Here is a 17,625-nt window from a genome sequence, read left to right as displayed (position 1 = left end):
ACGTCCCAACACTCTAGGCCTCTTCTGTCTTATTTTGAGTATTTGTTTTAGTGTGTGTGGTGTGTGTACCGAGTGCATGCAGTGCTTGTGGGAGTCAGAAGAGGTCCAGTCCCTTGAAACTGGAGTTACATAGGGTTGTGAGTCACCACATTGGCACAGTTCCCCCAGAAGAACAAGTGCTTTTGAACTTTTCAACTCTCTCCAGCACTATTTGGTTAAGATTTTAACTTTTGTTCAGAATGTAATAGGTAGCCCTAAAACCATACATCCAAGTGACACTACACAGATGGGACAGGATATATTTGGGGATGTTTATATCTGTGCATATAGATATATGCATGTAATACCAATTACTGGAAACAGAGGCCATGATTTAAAGCAGCAACAATGAGGGGTATGTGGCAGGGTTTGTAAGAAATTGAAGGGAGAAATGTGTAATTATTTTCATTTTCTGTCTGCACACACAGCACAACGTTCTTGCTATTATCTGCTTGTTGAGGTCAGAGGTCAACATTGGGAATGAGCTGTTCCCTTCCATTATTATTCCACTATTATCAAGTTTGGCCCCAAGTACCTTTTGCCCATTGAGGAATCTTAGCTACCTTATTTTTTTTAATAACTTAGCAATAAAAAAAAAAAGATTTGACACAAATTTTTTTATTGCTACCTGATTATACAGACACAAGGGAGCACAGGACTCAGGAACTCATTAACAAAATAGAGTTCACCACTGGACATTTATTATGCAGTTCCTAGGGACTGGCAATTCTTTTAGACAGGACAGGGACCTTTGTCAATCTCCTGAGAGTCTTTATGTAGAGGTCGGGAGCCCTGAAGAGTAAGGACACACAGTCAGATGGTCTACAAGCTGGGCTTAGAGCTATCTGTCACTAACCTCATTAATCTGTAAGTGGAGGGAGGAGGACACAGAGTCCAAGGCCAGCCTGGGCTACATGACACCATTAAAAAGAAAAAGAGAATAAAGAACAATATTGCTTAGCACCCATTCCTTTGCTCTTTATTGTCTTGTCTTTGCTTCAGAATCTTTGATGTCCCTACAACTCCTTCTAGCCAGAGTACCCTGGATTGCAATCTGCTGGTCATTCACCAGAACTTCCTTCCTCAAACCTTGGCTTTGCATACATTGATGCTTTGAAGACTTCACATACAACCCACTGGGCAGAGACAAAAGTGGGAAGTTCAGAATAGCTTCACTTCATGTTGAGGGGTCTTAGGGAACAAGAGCTTAGACAACACAGTATCCACTTCTATGTACCATCAAAGGACTGTCCTGACTATGATCCTGAAAACCAGATTAATGACTGAGAAACACCACAGAGAAGAGATCAGGTTCTTAGGATCTGATCATGACTTTATATGTAGAAGAAAGCCTATGTATAAAGGCTTTCTGCCATATATGTGAAATGCCATATCTGACAGGAGCTACATTTAGAAATGTAAAACTCTTTGCCTCTACAAGACACTTAACCTCACTGTCCTGTTGTGTTCCTCATCAATGTCAGACCCTGCAGTCTTGCCCTCTACAGATGACTGAGAAATGTCCAAAACCATATCTTCTGGGTCCTCTAGATGAGACCCATCCCTAGGCATTCATTTCTTAGGAGGCCAGAAGGAATATTCTTGTATTTACTACCAGCAATCACAAAGTTTGATCTTCTTTTCATAGACATGACATTGACCACTGCCATAGCAGGCAAAGGAACCAAAGCATACTGACTTGGGATGTCTTACAATGATGAGTATGTTCATGAGTTCCGCACAAAGGTGAGAGAATCTCTCTACTACGATATAACTACAGTCATCATAGATCTCTGCAGGAGCAAGGTACAGTTTCATAGTCAGCTGGCCCAGGTTGGCAGTGTGGTGCAGCAGGTCCTTCAGGGAAGCCATGGAGATGTCATTGTCATAGAAATTGAGCAGGGCAGGCAGAAGGAAACTGAGGTAAGAGTAGTTCATCCTGCAATCTTCCAACTCCAGGGTCTGCAGAGAAAATTTTGAGAGGCATGACATTGACTTTAATTAAAATGACACCTCTCAAGTACAGATGATTAAGCTGACACTGGTTCCAACACTGAGCAAATGACTCCAATGTCTGACTGTGAGAACTGGAAGAATTCTGGAAGAGGGACTATAAGGGGAACTTCAGGCACTGGGAGAGATCCAGAGGTTAGTTTGTCACATAGTAATGGTGTTGACCTAGAGGTGTTCAGCCTTACACTATATAGCAATTAGGACAAGACAAGGGCCTGTTCTCCCAGGTCTAATCTAAACACAGAGATCACCTGGGAAACTGTGCATGCCTGAGCCCCACCCCACCTCCACACAGTGCCCTCTTCTCTTTCCTGTTCCTTCACATTGGATCAGACAGGATTGCCATGGAGAAAACTGCAACCCACTCTCTCTAGACAACATACAATGCTGGCCTTCTATCATGGTGGTTCTCTCCACACACGCTACCCCACTTTATGCTTGGCTTTGTGAGAGGTCATGTGAGCCCTTGATTCGGTTAAAATGGAAACAGATCATGCTTACATATTCCCTGTAAAATGCACAGGGGCCTGCAGGCGTCAGGCCGCTACTGTCTTACATGAAAAAGAGGGGTTTGCTCTGATAGCAGAAACAGCTCCATTCTTTTTACCATGTGGCCTTTGAAAAATTAGACATCATCTATAGTGAGAAGTTGAAGATCGTTGAAGCTCAGAAAACAGAGAAATGATCTTGGTGACATTCTTCTCCTCCATGAGTGGAGGTATTTCTTCTGAAGATGTTACCAGCTTGAGTTTATGAAGATGTCTCATCTTGCTGATGCAAGGTACAAGACTGGCCAGTGCAGACAGGCTCAACACTATTCAGTTCCACCTCCTTGATGGACTCTGGCTGTAAAAAATTTAAGACCTTCCTGACCTTGTAGACTTCTAACCCCCTGATCTCCATCTTTACACAGCACAGCTGCAGGGAACCCCTTCTCTTCTCTGCCCACTCCAACAGCTGTATTTGGTATTCATTCAGACTTAAAAGAAAGGTCAGTGGCCACCTTCAAATGCTGCCTCTGTATGTTCCTAGAATGGCCCTCTCTCTACCTCTTGCTTCTCAAGCAGAGCTTCTACTGATCAGTCTCTGTCCTCTCTTCCAGCCTACATGTCCCGGAAGTCATGGTGCACTTTCCTCAAGTCCACCATTTGAAGCTTCTGCCTCCTGTGGATAAAACAGGAAAAGTATCAGAAGGGAAGGTGACAGGTATCAGAAGGGAAGGTGACACTCACTACTGATGCCAGCTGTTCCCTCTTCTGCTCGGTCTGCTACACACTCATGGTTTTCAGTGCTTGGGTCTTCTCAAGCTGGTGAAGCAAGGGCTCTTTGGAGCTGCATCTGGAGACCTGTTTCCCTCCATTCAGTTGCTCTGGATTTCTGTTAGCTCTCATTTCTGTTACCTGCTGGAGACATGGACACATATGATCATTCTCCTCTGGCTACAGCTGTATCTCATACTTAATTTGCTACAAGTATTCAACAGGTTCCCAGGCCTCTGTGGCCCTCTAAGATACCAGCCATTTCCCATTTAAAGCTAACTAAACCCAGCAGGTGTGGTGGTGCATGCCTTTAATCCCAGCACTCTGGGGAGGAAGAGGCAGGTGAATCGCTGTAATTGCAAAGCCAGGATAGCCAAGGCTACACAGAAAAACCCAGTCTCAAAAAACAAAACAAACAAAATAAAACCTAACTGAAGCAAGACTAACATATAAACAAAAATTCCAACAAACCTTTTGAAGAAAATGTATTTGTTTTTTAAGTGTTGTTTATTTTGTGTATATGGGTATTGGGACTGAACTATGTGTGTGCATTATTTGCGTGCAGTGCCCAAGGGCTCAGCAGAGAGGTTTAGAAGCCCTACAGATGTCTGTGATCTGTGATGTGGGCACTTAGATAGGAACCCAGGACTCCTGGAAGAGCAGCCAGTGTGGTGTCTCATCTTCGGGGGCAGCTCTCCAGCCTTTGGACAGATTTTTAAAGCCAGGGTCTTGACATGGAGCTGAGTTCCTTAGACTGCTTGCCTAAACTTCAGGAGCCCGTGGCTTTCATCCCCACCCCTATATTAACCTGGAACACACCTAGAATCCAACAATGAGGGCTGTAATTGAGAAGATCATACATTCATGTCAACCTGGGGTACATAGTAGCATGAAGGCCAGAATGGGCTACACAAATGAGCTCCTGTCTCAAAAATGAAAATTTTAGAGAAAAATATGAGGAAGCAGGACTGTGACCCACAGGACAGCTCTTCTGAGGAACAAAGAGTAAGACTGACAGTTCAAAGTCAGCTTAAGTTAAAGAGAATTTGTAATCGTATAGGCAGCCTGCTTCTAGGTTGCCTAGTAACCTATGATGTCATTACCTGTCACCCACCAGGTGTGTGGCAGGCACATGCACAAGCTATAAAAGGACCAACCCACCACTTGGTCTTTCTCTTACCCTCATCTCTTACTCTCTGCCTTGCTGGGAGCCTCCCACCATGCCTCTCTCTTTCCTTTCCTTTTCCTTTCTTTTCCTCTCTATCTTTCCATCTCCATCCAACATATCTCTTTTATATATCTATTGTGTGGGTGGCATCATTTTAAAATAAATACTGCAGAGTTCATGACTAAATGAGAGGCCATCCAAAATAAAGATTCTAAAAATTTTTAAATGAATACATTTTACTCCATGATCATAATACATAATAATCACAAAGTAGAGGCAGGAAGATAGTTCAAGGTCATCCTGTGTTATATATGATCTCTAGACAATATATCCTATAGTTAGTTTCTCTGTCTCCAAACATGAAGAATTTTAAAATACATGTACGATTTCAGTCTGCACCCAGGAGGATGAGGCTAGTGATTTCCTCCAGGCTTGAGTCTAAGATGGACTACAGAATCATACCATATTTCAAAAACCAGAGAAACAAGTATCACTGTGCAGCAAGCAAAGTTTTTTTAGGTGATTTTTAAATTGTTATTTGTTTATTAATTACAATTTATTCACTTTGTATCCCAGCTGTAGCCCCCCTCTCTCCTCCCCTCCCTATCCTACCTTCCCTATTTCATCTCCACCCATGCCCCTCTCCAAGTCCATTGATAGGGGAGATTCTCTTCCCCTTCCATCTGACACTGGTCTATCAAGATTGGCTGAATTGTCTTCCTCTGTGGCCTGGCAAGGCTGCTCACCCATCAGGGGAAGTTGAGCAAAGAGCCAGCCACTGAGTTCATGTCAGAGACAGTTCCTGTTCCCCTTACTAGGATATCCCCTTGGAGACTGAGCTGCCATGGGCTACATCTGTGCAGGGGTTCTAGGTTGTCTCCATGCATAGTACTTGTTTGGAGTATCAGTCTCAGAAAAAAATCCCTGTGCCCAGAGTTTTTGGTTCTGTTGCTCTCCTTGTGGAGCTACTGTCCTCTTCAGGTCTTTCTATCTCCCCTTCTTTTGTAAGATTCCCTGCACTCTGTCCAAAGTTCGGTTATGAGCCTCAGCATATGTTTTGATACCCTGCTGGGTAGAGTCTTTCAGAGGCCCTCTGTGGTATAGGCCCCTGATCTGTTTCCTGTTTTCTCCCTCTTCCCCCTCTTCCGATGTCCAGTCTGTTTGACTGTCTGAGTAAGGAATGATCATCTTACCCAGAGTTAGCTGCACTAGCCAACAAAAGCTGCCAACTGATCAGATGATTTTGCTGCAACCATTTAATTTTATATAAAACTTCTTTCTCGGTAGTCAATGAACTAAAGCTCTCTGGGAAAAGAAAGGAACAAACAAAATCCTGATCCAGGGATGAATATCAGGAGTCCATGCATGAGTTTACTTCACAACAGAGTTAGATAGATAGATAGAGTCTATCTATCTATCTACCTACCTATCTATCTATTTATCTATCTATCATCTATCTATCTATCTATCTATCTATCTATCATTTATTTGTTTATTTATTTATTTGGTTTTTTTTAAGACATGGTTTCTCTGTGTGGACTTGGCTGTCCTGGACTTACGTTGTAGACCAGACTGGCCTCCAGCTCAGGGAGATCTGCCTGCCTCTGCCTACAGAGTGCTGGAATTACAGGCGTGTCCCACCACACCCTGCTTACTTATTTATTTTTTAAATTCATTCAAATACTTGTTTATTTATACAGTTGCTTTGCAATTGTAATTTACTTTTGTGACAGTGCCTTACTCTGGATCAGCATGCAATACAGGTATAATGTTATTATGTAATTAAAATGCTGATTTCTGTACTGCCCATATCTGGTTGCAAACACTGTTCTGAGAATCTCAGGCCTAAATGTTGTGCAATCTCTGTTCTCCATTTGTCCCCTGACATGTCAATAAAGCAGCTTACAGCCAGTCACTGAGCAGGGGGAAGAAATAGGGCTAGACTTCCTTCCAGCCAGGGGAGGAGGAGTTAGAGGAAGATGTGGGAGTCTGAGTGGTCAGGAGGAGTTGGAGCACAAAAGCTCCAACCTAAATGCAAGATCTTTGGGATGTACCATAGCAGGAAGCCAAATTAGCTTAAAGGGTGTTATTGTGTTATGAAGCTTATTGTTAAACAAACATAATAGAGTCTCAATTATTTGTGTGATAGCTGGGTTAAGAGAAAAACTAAGGACTGGACAGATGGCTCAGAGGTTAAGAGAACTAATTGTATATCCAAATGTCCTGAATTCAACTCCCAGCAACTACATGGTGGATCATAACCATCTATAATGAGATCTGGTGCCCTCCTCTGGCATGCAGGCATATATGCTTACTGTATAAATAATAAAATAAATAAATAATTTTTTTTAAAAAAAGGAAAAAACTGAGAAACAAACACAATTTAATAACAATAACCTCAACATTTTGGTGTACCAAGTTTGCCAGAACTTACATAAAAAGTAAAACTACAGAGCAATTTCTTAGTTTTGTTAATTAATTGAGCACCCACAATTTCCAAGGCAGAAGCTCACAGCTTCCTGATTAGACAGACCCAAACCCCACCCAAGTTAAGAGTTTGAACTATTAAGGGTCTTACAGACCATTTCAGTCGCAGGTCCCCTATCAGTCACTGATTTCTAGTCCCAAGGGATGAAGGATCAGGTTTACTGAATCTCCCACGCAAGGAAAAGGCCCTTGTGTGTATGCAGTGGTAAGCAGTCAGAAGGTGATTTTCTTTTGGAGTGTGTTATCAAGGTACTCCTGAATTTAGCACATCCCAGACATCTGTCATTCGATGGCATATTTGTTGCGATCAGTCCCATGAACCAGCTATGATCCCATGTGGATGAGTATGGTTGGGAATGAGAACAGGTCATAATTTTTCATCAGTCAGAATCATTTGTTCTTTCATGGTTAGGAACAATTATTCTGTTTGGGGGGACAAAAGAATATGGAAGAACTTGGCTAGCTATGTGGAAAGCTCCTCTAGAGTCTGGGGAGCTTGAGCTTAATTTCATTTTATGATCATGGTGGAGACTGAGAACAAACTGGCAGTGCTGAGGATAAGTCTCATGTGTTTGATCCCAACAGTGGAACTCATTACATAGACCATGATGAATTAGAACACATGGAGATCTGCCTACTGTGCCTCTCGAGTGTTGGGATTGAAGCGTGCAGTGCTGTGCCTGCTGTACGAGCTCCTGCCTAGCATATCAGAAGCCCTGGATGCTGTCCTCAGCACCTTAGAACAAGGATCTAAAGAAATGACAGAACAAAAGATGCCAACAAGGAAGGGAAGATGGTATCTGGGGTATTGGATAAGAACAGTGTGCATGTTCAGGGCTCCTCTGCGTCAGAATGTTGAGGCCTAGCTGGGGTTAGGGGAACACTAACATTATGGAGGCTGAAGGACAACTCTCTAGAATTCAGAGGTGGCTTGGGTTACATGGGGCAACCCAGTATAAAAAATCAAAACATTAAAAAACAAATACCAGTTTATAAAAAATCCACAAAAGCCAGAGGAGTATGTACATTCCACAAGGGTCAATTCAAACTTGTTTGTTTTTTTAATATAGGAAAGGAGAAGGAAAAGAGAGCACAAGTGTCTATGGTAGAAAACTGGAAATGTGTAGACTGGGTGTATGGGTATGGAGGAATTTTAATTCAGAACATGAATGTGCTGGTAAGAGATCATATTGAGAGAGCTTCTCAGTCTATGCTATCCAACTGGAATACAGACATGTTTTTAATCCCAGGAGACAGAGCCAAGCAGATCTCTGTGTTCAAGACCAGCTTGGTTGTTGTGTTTTTTGTGTTTTTGTTTTTGTTTCCCTGTGTAGTCCTGGCTGTCCTGAACCTCACTCTGTATACCAGGTTGTCCTCAAACTCAGAGATCCTCCTGCCTCTGCCTCCTGAGTGCTGAGATTAAAGATGTGAGCTACCATACCCAGCTCAATGCCAGCTTGGTATAGAGAACGTTTCAGGTAAAGAAAAGCTTAGGTCCAGGCATGGTGGTACATATCTTTAACCCCAGAACCTAGGAAGGAGACTGAGGCATGCAGTATTGTGCCCAGATTTTAAGGTCCCCAAAGAACACCTGGAGCTGAACCATATATGTAAGAGCAAAGAGCTTTATTTGGGCTTAAGCTCCAGTCTCTTGACCATCACCAACACAGAGGATCAAAAAGGAGAGCCCCGAGCAGCTACATGGCAGAGTTTTTATTTGGGGTTTGAGCAAGAACCCGGAATTCCCAGCTCAGCAGTTACAGGATTGGATGATATTCAGCAAGGGCAAGCTTGTTACAAAGTGATTGGCTAACTAATGTAACTAACGTTGAGGGGGCTATCTATAGACCTCAGGAATGTTAGGTCAGTGGGCTGTCCAGCATAGATACCCCACCCTGAGATAAGATACCTTCCCATTCTTAAGGTAACCTCCAGGCTATTCCTTGTGTAGGGAATTTTATGGTTTTCTTATTGGTGTTGGTGACCTATGGCCTAGTTCCTGGGACTGATGACTTTTGGGGGAAGGGGGTCAGCCTGGTCCTTCCAGAAGTTCTGAGCTCTGTTGAGGCAGTGAGTCAGTGAGTTGAGAGGCGGCACAGCGGAGTTGAGTTGGTGGCAGTTCATATGCCCAACCACCCACAGTCTGCTTTACACAGATTGAATCAGCCAAGACAGGCTGAGCCCAGTCTCTGAAATGTCTGGCCTTACTCTATTTTTGATGTTAATAGAGGCTCCTGTGGGGATGCTGGAATTTATTATACTATTATGGAGAATGAGGTAGAAGGTATTTTAACTAGTGGCCACCTGGCTGCTTGTCCAGACTGTGTCTAAAATATAAAAGCAAACCAAAACTTGAAGCTTTCCCTCATTTTTGGACTCTAAGATTCAACCCAGGCTTCACACATGATAGACAGGCACATCCCAGCATTTTTGTTAAGGGACGGGGGTCATGTCCTGTGGTCATGTCCCTCCTCTAAAACCAGCTTTGTCTCCAGGCCATTTTAAGTAATTAATCAACTACTTGATTTGTTGACTTAGGTAATTTAGTTTTCTGAGGCTGACCTGAAAGTCTGTATGTAGCCTTTCCTTTCTGAAATGATTTTTTTTTTTTTTTTTATCCACCTGCCTCAGACACTGGAATGCTGGGATTACAAGCCTGTACCACACAAGTTTTTCTCATTCTCATTTTCTTTTTGAGGTGGTGTCTTGCTATGTAGTCTATACTGGCCTCTTCTTCACTCTTGCAGACCGTTTCTCCTGCTTCAGATTCCCAGTTGCTGAAACTGCTGGTGTGAGCTGCTGAAACATCTTTTTGTTCACTTCCATTAACAGTTTTTTTTTTCTGAGTCATGCTCTGAGTCATTGGCAGTCTCTTTGTTTTTTCACAACAATTTATTTTTATTTAATGTGAATTAGTGGTTTTGCATATATGTCTGTGTGAGGGCATGTCAGGGACCACCTGAGGGAACTCGCCAACTTCAGAGACCACCTGTGGAAGCTTACCAACTTGCCTCAACTTGCCCGTTCCCTTACCTGCAGTAAACATACTGCTTGGAGATGCCCGTTCCCTTACCTGCAGTACACATACTGCTTGGCAACAGCAGAGATGTGCTCACAGAACCTATGGCTTATCACAAGATGTTTCAGGCCCCTGGCCGAGAAGAATCTGTAATTTTTCACCCACCCTACTTCCTTATCCTGAACCCTTTATAAAAGCTGATTCTGCTCAGTAAAGTTAGTCCTTGACAAGCACCTGTTTGCTTGGACTGGTTTCTCTTTCTCACCCATCTTTTCACAGGTTTGGATTCTCTTTTACCCCTCGAATAAGCTTAGCTCCGCTGGCCGGGGATCTTTAGTTACTGACGGTTGTGAGCTGCTATGTGGGTGTTGGGAATTGAACCTGGGTCCTCTGAAAGAGCAGCCAGTGCTCTTTACCACTGCATTTCTGCAACCCCAGCACTGTCTCTTTTGAGGGCCTTGAAAGGTGATCAGTGTCTTTTTGCCATGACAAGAGGCTGGTCACATTGCATTCTCTTCAATATCCTTTCCAAAGGGGAGTGAGATTCAAATCAGAAGATCTAGTACCTGGGGGAGCTACAGGTAATTGTGTCTGTGTTGGTTCTTATGAGAGACTCCACATGGTGAGACTGATGAGGGTTTAGATTTGAGATGGCTGGAGAGGACAACAGGGCGCAGGAGTTCCCTGTTGTGGAGTATTCTCCAGAAGAAACTGCTCAGACACAAGTTTAAGCCTGTAGAAAGTCATTATTACCCATGCTCTGGTCTAAGTTCTTTTCCTGGGTGGAAATCTGCTCAACCAAGACACCATCTGAATCAACCGAGACACCATCTGAATCCCAAAAGCCATGAGACTCAGTTAATTGAGTCACACTGCAGGCTTTGGCTGGGAGGGCATGGCTGAGGGCTCTGTGGAAGGGGAGGGTTCTGTGGAAAGGCACCTAAGTCAGAGCAGACAGAGAAACCTCAGGCTTGGAGCCTGCAGTCACTTGGAGTTAATGCCTAACCCTGCTAGGATCTGCAGATTCAGGTTAGATAAGTCCCTTAGCTCCATCAAGACACCCCATCTCACTGAGTCTAGCCTTGAGTCACCTCAATATCCCATTCATATCCTTTCTTAGCTTGCTGAGATAAGGACAGCCTACACAGCCCTGCCTGCCTGAAATTTACAGAGAGTCTGCTGCCTCAGCAAACTGAGGGCTGGCTAACCTTCAGAGCCAGTGTGTATTGTTTATATCAAGTCATTATTTGAGTCTAAGCTTCCAGAACTAGCCTAGCGTTAGCTGACAGAGGCAGTGATTATCTGAGACAACAACTAAAACTGTCAAATAAAAGTTCCTTTTACAGTTTTTGTTTTTTTAATTGTTTCTGGGTTTTTCAAGGCATGGAGACAGGGTTTCTCTGTGTAACAGCTCTGACTTTCCTGGAACTTGCTCTGTAGACCAGATTGGCCTTGAAGGTCACCCTGAATATCAGGGTGACCTTGAACTTCAGGAAATCCTGAGGGAAGTTATAGATATGAGTCTTTCAAATGCCTTTACTGTGCTGAATTTTTCTTGGGTTGGGGACTTGAGACAGGGCAGTGTCTGTGTAGTCCTGGTTGTTTTGGAACTGGCTCTGTAGACCAGGCTGTCTTGTACTCATAGAAACTGTATCCTGAATGCTGAGATTACAGACTTGTGCCTTTTCTACCACTACCACCTCTTGGCTTGTGCTAATCTTTATGTCAACTTAAATCTGGCATAGTTGTGCAAGAATCAGGCTATCTCTATGAGTTCAAGGCCAGCCTGGTCTACAGAGAAAATTCCAGGACAGTCAGTGTTGAAATTTTTATAACAAAAATTTCTCTCTGGTGGTCAATACATGGCCTCACTGTGGAGACCAGGTTGTCTGCAAACTTGCATGAAGCAGTCTACTTCCCTTGTCAGAGTGTTTAAACTAAAAATGTCAACCATCATTTTACACTTAATTCCAAGTTTCATCCTTTTTTTTATCTTCTCCATCGTACAGTAAAGAAAATGTTAAATCTAGGCACAGTGGTACATGCCTTAATCCCAAACAATGAAGGTGAAGTTTAGTTTGTAGAAGGAAGCACCTGTGTTTGAAATATCTAATTGAGTAGCAAAATCAGAGATGTCTGATGAATCAGAGAAATATTTGAAAGAAAAGGATATGCCCAGTTCTCATAAGAAGAGAGAGAAAAGGGAAACTACTTAAGGGAAAATGCAAAGAGAGACAGAGAGAGGAAGCAGTTTTTACCAGAAGAGTTTTACAGAGAGTTTGAAGGCAGAACTAGACAGGGAAGGAGGAACCAGAAGATTAGAGCAAATTACTGGAGTTCGTTTGAGGCCAAGCAGAGCAATTCACAAACCAATAGAGAGAACCCAGATTGAATAATTCAGCTGGGAGAGAAGTTTGAACCAGAACAGCTGAGTTGAACTAGCCAGCCCGGAGCTCAGTAAGAACAAGAACAGGTGCGTTTTTTAAGCAGTAAGTCTCAAGAGGCTGAAAACATTGTAGGCCTAGGTTAGAGTGTATGGAGCCTGGAAGCTTCCAGAACTAGCCTAGCATTAGCTGACAGAGGCAGTGATTATCTGAGACAACAACTAAAAGTCAAATAAAAGTTCCTTTTACAGTTTTTGGTTTTTTAACTGTTTCTGGGTTTTTCAATGCAGGGAGACAGGGTTTCTCTGTAACAGCTCTGACTGTCCTGGAACTTGCTCTGTAGACCAGATTGGCCTTGAAAGTCACAAATATTGGAATGCCTCTGCCTCCTGGGATTAAAGTGCTGGGATTAGAGATGCATGTTCTCTTTAGTCTTTCATTTCCATCCTGTTCTCTGTAACTTGGTGAGCACAAACTTGCAGCCCTCCTGCTCCCTTCCCTGGAGTGCCAGGACATGTGATAACCAACAACTGAAGTCAATAACTAATAATGCCCATTTCACAGATTCCCTAAATTACTTAAAGGAGGTATCAGCTGGGAGAAGGGTGACTGTGGGAAGCTTGGGAGTGGGGTGTTTGCTTTCATTTTGGGGAGAGCCTTGAGAGGTGAAAATAGTCTATTCATCTTTCAACTGTGGGCTGAGCTTTCTGAAGAGGCTTTCGTGGTGACCCCTTCTCCATAGTATGTATTAACCTGAGCTGTGGTTGAAATTGGATGGGGTTACTGGGAAAGACCATGCTATAGGGAAGCTTCACATCAGAGAGAAGTATGGCTTTAAATCCAACAGTGATCAAAATGCCAAAACTGAGACCTCCACCATCACAACAGTGATCTTGTCCAGAAAGGTCTTTGTGTGGGAATAGGAAAGGCTCCGTGAGTTCTCTGAATGGTGTCTTCTATGTTTCCCCAGGATCATCTTCCCTGAAAATCAGTCTCAATGGCAGGCCAGGCCCCACCCACACAGCTGCAGCTGGCAAGACAGGCACTGCTGCGTCAAGAGGACTTGGCCATTTCTTCTTTGGCACAACTGCCCGCGGAGCTTTTCCCAGGAATGTTTAAGGATGCCCTCACCCAAAGACGTACAAAGATCCTGAAAGCCATGGTACCTCTCTGGCCCTTCCCGTATCTTCCTGTAGGAGCCCTGATAGAGGAACCTGACCTAGAGATTTTGAAAGCACTGCTTGATGGGGTGGATGTGTTGATCACACACACAGTTTGTGGCAGGTAAGCAGGACTCGGCTTGTGTGGAGGAAGGATCTATGGATTCAAAGAAGGAAGAGCTGGGGACAGAGTATTTGGCGGAAGGTGGATTGGTGAAAGGTGGATTAGAAACTTCTGATAGAGTCACCATGGAAGGTTGTAGAGGCTTGGGATCAGTCTTGGCCACCTCAGCAAATGTGGAGGACACTGCAAGAGTGGATACAGCCACCGAGGCATAAGCCTGTCTCCACTTGCCTCACTGGCAAAGAGGCTTGGATTAAGCAGAATGAAAGGAAGAAAGAGAGTAAAAGCTACAGCTGCTTCTCTTGAAAAGATTCCCTTTTAGCCAAGCAAGAGACCCTAGGCTTGATACTAAGCATAAGAAAAAATCCAAGGTTTGAGGGAAAGCTGACATGTGAGTTGGGGACAAGACGTGGACTGTAAGGCATGTCTTGTCTTGTCTTCTGAGAATTCTTCTTACTTTATCAGCAGGAGCCCAAAACTCAAAGTGCTCGACTTGAGGAAAGTCTACCATAGCTTCTGGAGCAAATGGGCTGGTTGCCAAGAAGGTGACAGCTTACAACAGGTCACGGCACAGAAGCAGACATTAGAGAGCTGTCCTGGTCTTGGTGAGAAGATACAGTTTAAGGTGGTAACTAATTTTACACTCGCAGAGGCCAGTTTCGGTGAATATATCCAATACTTGTTGCAGTGGGCCCGAGAGAGAAAAGATTCCATTTGCCTGTGCTGTAGGGAGCTGGGGAGTCATAAATTACCCATACCCACTGTCATAGAACTCTTCAAAACAGTGGATCTCGACTGTGTCCTGGACCTGGAGCTTTGTTTGTGGTGGATTGATTGTGTAGTATACCTTTATCCTTACCTGGGGCAGATGAGAAATCTCCACACATTCAGGCTAAACAGCTGTAGAGGACCCTTCAGTCTTTATGTTTCTGCAGAGAATGAAAAGGAACTGACAAGCATGTTGCTTTCTCAGTTATCCAAACTCCACAGTCTCCAGCATCTCCGTTTTTATGGAGCCTACTTTCTAGAAGACAACCTTGCAGAGTGGTTCAGGTAAGGAAGAATGGAGAGGATCCTCCAGTCCATAGAAGAGACATCTCCTTTCCTTTACAACTTAGTACGCCCTAGATAGTGAGGGCACTGAAAACCTAGCAGTGTTTGAGAAATAGAACAGCTGAGCAAATGAGCACATCTGTACTCAGATATGCATGGCTAGGTCCCAGCATTCACCTAATAGATCATGTGAGAAAGGTTGTTTTGAGACCAGAAAGGGGTGTAGATGGGAAATATGTTTATAGGCTTGAAGATGAGGGAGTGGGACACAGCTGTAGTGGGGAACAAACCAAGGGACTCCAAGGATAAAGCTGAATCCATCATATAGACAGGCCTCCATCAGGTGAACAGACCAAATTTGACACAAGTGTTACCTGCCTTGCGTTCAGTCCCACTAATGCTCTTCAATACCATTTGGCAGAAGTAATCTCTTGGTGTCTCTCTCCCTAGGCACCTGAAGAACCCCTTGAACACCCTGTCAATTACTTACAGCAAGATCTCACAGTCAGACTTTAATTACCTGACCCATGGCCTGAACGTTTCTGAGCTCAAACATCTGTTCCTGAGTGGTGTAGTGCTAACTGATATTTGCCCTGAGCTTCTTGGGATTCTCCTTGAGAGAGTCTCAAGTATCTTGGAAACCCTGGATCTGGAGGAGTGTAAAATGAGGGACTCTCATTTCAATGCTATGTTGCCTGCCCTGACCCAGTGCTCCCAGCTTGAAAAGATCTTTCTCGAAGATAATGATATCTCTCTGCTTGTCCTGAAGAACCTTCTACATCACACAGCCAAGCTGAACAAACTGACCTTAGAATACTACCCCGCTCCTCAGGAATGCTATGAGGGCCTCACAATACTAACAGAGAGATTTCTGCAACTTTGTCCAGAGCTGCTGGACATAATCCGGGCCCAAAGGGAGCCCAAGAAGATCTACTTTAATACAACAACATGCCTAACCTGTTTCGTTTGCTGTTCATATGGCTCGATAGTCACCCTTTGCCTTTGTGAGTAAGTAGGATAAAGTTGCTTCTGGTGCTGAGAATGAAAGCCTACTGTGGAAATGTAGGTACACTGTGTGTGTTCTTAACTTTATATAATAAATACATTGAATTTGTGGATTGCTAGTCTATCTCCATCAATGCACAGCCCACTCCACTCATTGCCAGCATTTCAATACTCCTTTCTTTCTTCGTCACCGTAATCAGGTTCAACCTTAAAGTTGTGCAGGTCATGGGATCCTATAGGTAAGTCTCTCATCAGGGAATCCACAGCACATAGCTTCACTATGTAGACCACCCTGGCCTCCAACTCACTGCAGCCTCAGTCTCCCACAAAGAGATCTTATCTTAGCTTCTCTGTGCTCTCAGGAAACACTTGCCTGAAGATTTTTACCAAGTGATGCTGGTCTCTTCTTAATCACTAATTTCTCAGCTCTAGCTGACCAGCATCAGCTGTCCCAGCAAAGCAAAGTTTCAGTTCAGCAGTTCTGGTATCTTGTTAATTATAACTTGTTCTTTAACCACAGCTAACCAGAACACAGAATCTCAATTCAAAAAAGCAAATAGCTCCGATATAGTTTTTAAATTTCCCTCTAGAACTGAGCTCTCAATGCCCAGTGGCTTTTCTAGCTCAAAGTTCCAAAGTCCTACTGTCCTCCCCAAAGCATGGTCAGGTCTGCCACAGCAATACCCTACTAAGCTGGTACCAATTAATCTAATCAGGATTTCTATTGCTGCAAGGAAACACTATGACCAAAAAGAAAATTGTGTAGGGAAGGGTTTTATCAGCTTAGACTTCCACATAGCTGTTCATCACCAAAGACAGGAAAGGAACACAAATAGCAGGAACCTGGAAGCAGGAGTTGATGTAGAGGCCACAGAAGGGTGCTGCTCTTCATGGCTTGCTTAGTCAGCTTTCCTATAGAACCCCAGACTTCTAGCCCAGAGATGGTAACATCTACAGTTGGCTGGGCCTTCCCACATTGATCACTAATGGAGAAAATGCCTTACAGCTGGATCTCACAGAGACATGTGCCCAACTGAGGCTCCTTTCTCTCTGAAGACTCAAGTTTGGGTCAAGTTGACACAAAACACCAGCCAGTTACAGCATCCTCCATCTTACATACTGAGGCCCTCTTCCCATGCCTGTATTAAGAGGTAGACTCCTCCACCCATTGCTGCATGCCCCCTAAACAGGCCTGCTCACCTGGAAGCCCTTCCCCGAATGGGATGGGCTTTTTTGTGGGGGAGGGTAGTGTTTGAGACAGGATTTCTCTGTGTATTTTTGGCTGTCCTTGACTATTCACTCACTTTGTAGATCAGGCTGTCCTCTAGCTCACAGATTCACCGCCTCCCCAAGTGCTGGAATTACAGGCTCCAACTTACCCAGCAATAGTTGGGTCTTTAATAGCCAAAGATTTTCTAATGGTCTTCTTCCAGAATTGGCTGCCATGCCCGTTGACACTACTCTCACTAAGACAGGGAAACAAGTGTTAAACGTGTGTTTGGACCTCCCTGTTCTGTCCCAGGAGGGCTCAAACACCTGTCCCTATTGCCTTCACTTGAGATTCTAATCCTGAACAACTATACACTTTTCAAATCCAAATTTTAACATTTGTTTTCTTTTCTTCTATATATCATTTAAACAAATCATTGGTTTTAATCGGGAGAGAGAAAAAAGGAATATTCTGTGTGCCAAATTGGGCTTCTGTCATTCCTGGATATTGGCTAACGAGTGACTGAGTTTCTTTGGGGGTCATAAGATACCACGTTTGGACCAGATGGCAGGATATTCAAACCAGCAAGAAACTGCAGCACTTATTACTGTGCATGACTGAAGGCTGCAATGACTAGTTCAAGACTCTTGAGGCCCTTAAGGACCATTAGAGTCACAGGTCCCTTAATCAACGACTGACTTCTA

At 43.7% G+C, this 17,625-nt stretch overlaps 1 pseudogene; it reads right to left on the bottom strand.

The window, feature by feature from the left end:
* Positions 1-1,650: 1,650 nt before the first annotated feature.
* On the bottom strand, positions 1,651-9,817 carry LOC129668529 (preferentially expressed antigen in melanoma-like protein 7; annotated as a pseudogene).
* Positions 9,818-17,625: the final 7,808 nt, after the last annotated feature.

Source organism: Psammomys obesus, unplaced genomic scaffold (genome assembly GCF_907164565.1).
Source record: "Psammomys obesus unplaced genomic scaffold, mPsaObe1.curated_primary_1811, whole genome shotgun sequence".
Taxonomy (NCBI): Eukaryota; Metazoa; Chordata; class Mammalia; order Rodentia; family Muridae; genus Psammomys; species Psammomys obesus.
The sequence above is the reverse complement of the archived record's forward strand: the minus strand, read 5'-3'. Positions and strand labels throughout refer to the sequence as shown.